General features: G+C 43.0%; 1 pseudogene; it reads right to left on the bottom strand.

Moving 5' to 3' along the window:
* Positions 1-967: 967 nt before the first annotated feature.
* Positions 968-7,747, bottom strand: part of LOC116885851 — a 12,176-nt pseudogene continuing 5,396 nt past the window's right edge.

Raw genomic sequence — 7,747 nt, 5'->3', positions numbered from 1 at the left:
TAACATCATCTAATACAATCAGAGGATCTGAGGCCCCATATAAGATCTCAAAGGGGGTAAAGCTGAATCTGGAAGGGGTATTTCTTGCTCTGAAGAGAGCAAGAGGGAAGGAGTGTCACCCAGTCTGTGTCAGTCTCCATGGTTAATTTGGTCAGGGTCTCTTTTAGAGTCTTATTTATTTATTCTATCTGTCTTGAACTTTGAGGTCTGTAAATATAATGTAATTTTTAATCAACCTCTAAATATCTGGCCACACCCTGGCTTACCTTGGCAACGAAAGTAGGGCTGTTGTCTGACCAGATTACCTTGGGCATTTTAAATCGGGGGAAGATTTCTTCTAGTATCTTCTTGATGATTGTAGAGGCCGTTTCTTGTTTGGTGGGGAAAGCTTCTATCTATTCCTGAAAAGATATCTATAAACACTAGGAGACATTTGAAATCATATTTTCCTGGTTTTATCTCTGTGAAGTCCACTTCTCAGTAGGGTCCAGGCCGTTCCCCATGGAGCCTCCTGCCAGAGTCAACTTTCCTGAAAACAGTTACCTTTTGGCATGGTATACATCAGTGTACTATCTCTTCCAAGAGATACTTGAGACCTGTGACATAATATTTAGTTTTTGAAAATGTCTGGATGAGTTTGCTTACCCCTAAGTGAGTCCATTGATGCATTTGTTTTATCATGGCCTCTGCCTGTTTTTTTGTAGCAGGATTTTCTTTCCCGTTGAGATGTACCAGAGTCTCTTCCTCAGCCTGGCTGGGCCATGGAGGGCCCTTAACAGAGCCAGAATCTTTTTTTCTTGCCCTCAGATGTCAGCAGGCCCCTCTGCTGATGGGCTGTAGCAAAGGCATACGTGCTGTCCACATAGATGTTGTCTCCTTCTCAGCTCAAGGGCTTTGGTGAGGGGAGCACTTCTCTGAGTAGAGGTGCCTTTTGGTAGGGCCCGAGCCCATATGACTCTGTTTTTATCTACCACTGTTGTCCCAGCTCATCGTTTTTCTTCTCTAAGAAGCTGTTCCCATCTATGAACCAGATGATATCTACCCCCCCTGGTGGCTGATCAGTCAGATCTTTATGCCACTCCTGTGCTTTAGTGAGCTCCTGTTGACAGTCATGAAGTCTAGGTCGGGGTGCGGGAGCAGGGTTGTAGGGTTTAGACTTGTAGGGGCAGTCTGGAATCACAAGGAACAAGTAGGATACCCGGCCCATGCCAAGGTCTACCGTTCTTCGGGTAGTCCATGAGTATCGTTTGTTGCTGGTAGTCCCCTGTACTCAAGGTCTTTGTTGGACACTAGCCCATTTGGGCGTAGGAGCACAGAGTGTTGGGCCCCCATATTCACAAAACAATTGGGTGGGCTTCCCTTCTATCTTTGCGCATAGCCAGCACTCTAGGACCAAGAGGCTTGCCTTCCGGGCTGCTGGAGAGGCCCCTCTTGTTCTTTCTGGGGCAGTCCCTGACCCAGTGTCCTTTTTTTCTTGTGATAGGCACACTGATCTTTAGCTAGGAATTTTCTTCTGTTGCCAGGTACTGTCTTCCTAGGTTCCCTAACTACTGTGGCCAGTATATATTCCTCTCCTGTCTTTTATCCCTCTTTAGCTCTCTAGCTTCTTCTTCTTTTTGTCTCTTTTTTTCTTAGCTTCCTGTTCTTTTTACCTTCTTTCCTCTTTCTCTTCCTCAGTCGCTCTCATATCTTCCTCTACAGCTATTAGATGCTGTTCACTTATGTAACTACACTTCAACTTTATTTTCTCTGCAACTTACACTAACTCTCAGCAACTTAGCTTAACCCTTCAAATTTCTGTAACTTTTTTTTATATCTTTTCCTTATCTTAGCCAGATTGGTGGGGCATTTTCTAGCCCCTCGGAGACCCACCCTTGGAGCCTGGTGGCAGACCCGGAGCACTCCCTACCTTAAGGGGTATTGAAGTCAACAGTCAGGAGTCAGGGCCTTCCATCCATGTCTGGAACATTCTTTCTGGCCTCTAGTAGGATTCTGTCTTTCCTTGGTGGTAAAGAAGACCTGTAACAGTTACTAACAAGCATCTCAAACGGGATGGTGAGAAAACAAGAGAATCTTGAGAATAGAAGTCTACTGAAGAGGGCAAACAGCATTTAGTCACACAGCTAAGCCAGGAGACTTTCTTGGACAAAAAGGCCGTTGTAGAAATAAGCACAAGCTTTGTTCCTGTGAAACAGAAAGGCAAGCAGAGAGGCAGCTGATCTGTTATCGACTATCTCTCTGGACTTAGATTTTACTTAAGAAGTACCTCCCTTCAGTGCCAGCTCAGTGGCTCTCTCTCTCAATAAACCCAGCCTCTGAAGGACAGTAGGCTTCTAGTAAGAACTAATAACAAAAGGATGGAGAGAGGGTTAGAACTTGGGTGTTAGATACTAAGTGGCTGACAAAAGAATTGGAACCAGTTCACCTGGGGCTATCAGGACTGTAGTAGTAGTCCTTCACCAAGCTGTCTCACTGGGTTAAAGGCCCATGGAAAAGAAAACATTAATCCTGACCTTGGCCACAGCCAAAGCCTGAATTCTAAATTTTGCCTGGCAAAACAAAGTTCTTCACAGTTTGTTGTAGATTCTTTGAAACTATTTTAGGGGCTTCTCTGCCTCCCAACCTGGGGCATTTTGACCACAGGGGCAGGAACTGGCTGCTGTGGGGATAGGATCAAAGGCACTCTCCATGTCAATGATGACTAACAGGGAAGGTTATTTAATGTTGGAGATCAACTCCTCTCTTGGAATAAGGCCAGCAGATAAGGCAGGCTCCCTTAAAGAACTTCTCTTAATGAACGCTCTCCTTCTGTGAGCAAGTGTTGAAGGTCTGGCCACTGAAGGCAGCAACTGGAATTATTTATTTTTTTTTAGGGCCAAAAGTCTCATAAAACAACCACTAACTCTATATTATCTTTTTGTTGTCAAAGCGTCAACCCCGGCCGGCCTCCTCACCTTGAAACTCCTCTTACGCTGACTTGGCCAGAGCTGCGCTGCTGCCCACGCACAGCCTGTAGCTTGCTAACAGGCCTGTGTGCTCACCACCCTCAGCCCCTACATTTCTCTACTCTGTGTTGTCCCTTCCTTAGAAGCTGTGAATGTTTAAGCAACAGGGAGACATTTTCTTCAGGATCTAAGGTAAAGCTTTCAGGCTCTTGTTAATACCTGTTTTAGACAGGGTCACTCAATAACCTGGAGTTTTTCATACACAACTGTTAATAGCAGCTAGACTGGACAAGGGGAGCAAAGGAGGGGCATCTCTCCTTGGGGAGGAGGCTCAAGAGAGAAAGATAAAACTCCCCGGCAGAAAACAATTTTTCTCAAGCAAATTATTTTTAACTTTTAAGTTAAGCACCAAGAGGACCAAGTAAAACTCCTTGACAAACAAAGCAAACAGTTTCATGATTTTAAACACAGTCGTCTGTCCAAAGTCCAAAAACGAAACAAAAGCCAAAAAGACACTGGACAATACCACAGAAAACAAACCAGACAAACAAGACCAAGACAAAGCATCCTATAACCAATTTCCACAGATGTTCAAAGAAAATTAGGACACAAAGAAGACAAACAATTCCAACAGTCAAACAAGCAACAGACAGACGCACCGCGCGGCTTCGGTGTCAAACTGAAACCAAAAATTCAGACGGAGGCACCGAGGGTCCGGATCCTTCAGTGGATCTGGCTCTCTCCTCTCTCCTCCAACCCAAAACCACGTATCCTTCCGATACAGGCTGAGCCCCGAAAAACCGGGCTCCAAACACCCTTGGAACGTCTTCCAGGGCTACAGGGGAGAAGTCTGAGCTCGTCAGCTCCTTCTCTGGCCCGCCGATATACAAACCCAAGCCAAGTAACTAAGCATTTACAGAACAAGTCACAAAGCAAGACAAGACAGGACAAGACAAACGCTGGCCAGCTTACTTCCCGGTGGGTGGTTGGCGGTCTCTGGGCAGAGGATCTCCGATCCCGGATGAGCCCCCATATGTAAGACTCTCAGAGAGAATCTTCCCTCAGGAGGGAGATCCTCGAGCCCAATGACCAGTCCGAGTCCACAGGCTGCAATCTGCAAGAGGATTTTTATTGATCAGGATATACAGGTATCTGTGGGCGTCCCAGTCAATTCGGAAGACTGGCGCGCCTAACAGAACCAGGACGGGTTTTTATAGGGCTTGGGGAGCAGAAGCAGGCTTACAGAAGCAGATGCATGGTTACAGGGATGTGATTGGTGGAGTAAATGAGGCATAAGTGTACGTTACCTAATTTGGCTATAATCATAACAGTGAGTTAGTAAAAAGTACATGGTGGTCAGGGCGTCTGGGAAGTCAGGGACTTTTTCTTTTTCTTGTCAGGTGGCCCATGGAGCAATGCCTATAATTTAGTCTGGTTCCTGTATTTTGTTTTTTTTTGGGGGGGGCTATTTTGTCTAAATGTTGGGTCAACTTGCCCCACAAGTCTTGGGACACATTTGAATTTCTTGAACTTTCTCACAAGGCTTATTTTAGTTCTGTAACTTACTTTTTATTTCTATAATTGAGAGCCTTGGGCTTATATATATATATAATTTCCTTTCTGGGAGGGGGTCTTTCAAAAACTTGGTTTTGCTTTTTCAAAATTATAGCTGTGCTACCTGTCTTCACATTTTAGAATGTCCTGTATTGTGATATTACAAAAGCACACAATTTAGAGATCTTAAGCTTTTTAAAAAATATTTTAGAGTTTTACAAAAAATTAAAAACTGAGTGTTTTTAAAAAAAACAGCTTTAAAATGTTTAAAGTCATAAGGCTATGGAACATTTTAAAGTTTATCAGATATTTTTTATAATGTCTTTTTGATATATTATCTTGATGAATAGGTAAATAAAATACTAAAAATTAAGGCCACAACTAAATACTACAGACTGAAGGATTCCTATCTTATGATGTGAATGACCTTAGATACTGTAAGAATAAAATTTTTAATTAACTCCACTGCAAGTGAAAGACCCCTGGTCTGGGGAGTCCGTCACTCAAATCTCGGGATGATGCAACCCCCCCAAGAACTCACACAAGACCATCCTTGCTGTAATCACATGAGGTTTATTGATAGGAACCAGTGCACTGGGGTCAAGATTCGTATCCCACACAGGGGCACAGGAGTTCGACCCCCAGTAGCTGGGAGAAGGGGTATTTAAAGGAAGAAGCCACAACCCAAGGGGGTAGGGATGGCGTCATTGGAAAATGTGGAGAATACCAGTGAAAAATCACAAGGAGAAGCTTTCTGTCTCTCACGATTGCTTTTAAGATTGTAATCTAACTTTATGGTCAGCTAGTTCCTGGGAGAAGCTTTCTGTTACCTTTACTAGGTAGGGAATCACATATCTAAGGGCCTTATCTTTAAGCCCTTTTATCTAGTTTCTGGGAGAGCAGGCTCAGGAAATGTGACCTTTTACCTACTTACAGGTAGAGAGCAGGGTATGGAATTTGAGGTACTTAGGGCTTCTTAGGGGTGAGATAGCATTTCTAAACTTCTGACTTTTTGACTGTATTTTTTATTCTTTCACAAGCACTCAGGGACCTACTCGTGCCGAGCCTGGGGACACAGCCCCCAGTTCCAAGAAATAGGCTAGCCACAAGTCCATCTGGCACCAATTAAGGCCGACTCAGGAAAGACAAGAGCAGAGAAATGGTCTGGTCAGATAAGGTGACTAAATTTATGTTATAGATAAAGTGTATCAATTTGAACAAGCCAATGAAATTGTTACATGCCTATTGCTTCCCACCTGAGTGAATTTCTCTATAAAATGAACCCCGAAATTGAGTTCGGGGTCGACTCCTCTGTCTTCTGCGTGAGAGAACTCTGGTTCTGGCTTCTCAAATAAACCTCTTATTATTACATCAAGACTGAGTCCCGTGTGTTCGTGGGGGTGGTGAGTGTCCTCAGGACTAGAGCGAGAGTCTCCTCAATCTGAGGCTCTTTCAATACTACCGAATACCCTAGTCTGATATGAGGATTCCTGGGACAAGGGTCCTCGAAGGCTAGGTGACAGCAGCCGTGCAAACAACAGAAACAAACATGGAGGCCACTTGAATCTGAGTGTATTTTGCAGCTTTCAAGCAAAGATTTTTATACATAATGAAACAGGTATTGAAATTCTTGAAGATGTCTTTAGTGAAGCAATCACGGATAGGATAGATAACATCATTGTCATTTAGTACAGTAAAGCACACAGTTAACTAAGACTCATGGCATATCTCCAAGAACAGGTTAATACATTTTTATGGTCAGCTATTGTTTAACATCTAGTGCCTAATTTTTGTAAATCTTCAAGGTGTAAATTTAAACTATTTCAATTCTTTTTTATTTAAGGCTTTCTTTACCGTACATCAAAGCCCACTTTTGATGACATGCATGTATAGCCATATGAGAGTTTATTGTTGGGGAAGTTTTTATCATAATAGTGTTCTGTAATTTTGTAAATGATTTATGAAATAAAGAGCTGGTTTTCCCGGAGATAAGGTCAGGGCTAGTGACCCCATCTCAAGGGATGGATTTTTATCCATTTTTCTCGCTTCAAATCTCAGCCTAGGCCATCAGGAACATCTCGTAAATATGGAAAGGGAATGGAAAAAGATAAAACCGATAAATTGCCATGAGAACTATGGCTCAATATTTTCTTCCGGACAAGAGTTCCACAACCGGTTCCAGGAGGTTTCCTTCCTTCTAAGTTTTCTCTTAATTTGTGGAACTTGTCACGAAGATCCTCCTGGGGTTGGTGTGGCACTTAGGCCTCCTGACAAAGAGCTTGGAAGAGTTACTCAATGATGGCACCTGTGCCGCCACAGTTACCCAGAGACCGGCGAAGGCCTGAGGAGTTGAAAGAAAACACAATAGCGGGTCAGTGGTGCTGAGGGAATGCCCTTCCCAGAAGCACAGTGGAAAAACACCAGGTGCTTAAGTTTATGGTCTCAGGATAAAAACTCAGGACTTTGTAGCTGCTACATTGTATGCTACAGCCTTGGCAGGGGGGATAGGAGGGGTAGGGGGTGGGGGAAAGAGAGTGGGGGGAGGTGAGGGAGGTGGGGAGGTGGGGGTGGGGAGTGAGGTTGGGAGGACACATGACACATAACACGGACGACACAACTCCAGGTTAACTCAAGGGTAATTTTTACAAGGGAATCTGGGGATGCCTGCAAATCAGATGTTTGTTTTATGATTGGGATCACTACTACAACATAAAAAGGCAGGGGTGATTATCACAGGCTTAAAAAATTATCTGTCCTTACCTAAGGTCTATTCAAGCTAACAAAGACTGATTTAAATATGTATGCTTAGCCTCCTTGTTTTTATTTTGCATTGTTAAGCTGTAGCTGTTTTTTGGTAAAGTGAATCATACAAGAAAATTGTTATGTTCTATGATAGGACACCACATAAAAATCAAAAACATTCCCAGTCTCTGATGTTTTACCTTGCTACTGAAAGAGCATCAATTCGGAAATTGACAGTTTTGTTGTAAAGTGTTAAAGATAATTAAGAAATGCAAGTTAATAGTCACCTTATAAATGATCAAAGTCTTTAATATGTTCAGAACTATATTTATAGTCATGTTAAATACTCATGTAATTAATTGCATGCTTTGCATAGCCTCCTGCTTGATGAGCAGATTATTAAAATCAGACAAGAATTGTTTGACCCAGATATTCTTTGTAGATACATACCCTCAAACCTGTCATAGATCTGCTGAATATGGCATTTAAGATATTTAAACTCTGAA

This window comes from Rattus rattus, chromosome 16, assembly GCF_011064425.1.
Source record: "Rattus rattus isolate New Zealand chromosome 16, Rrattus_CSIRO_v1, whole genome shotgun sequence".
Lineage (NCBI taxonomy): Eukaryota > Metazoa > Chordata > Mammalia > Rodentia > Muridae > Rattus > Rattus rattus.
The sequence above is the reverse complement of the archived record's forward strand: the minus strand, read 5'-3'. Positions and strand labels throughout refer to the sequence as shown.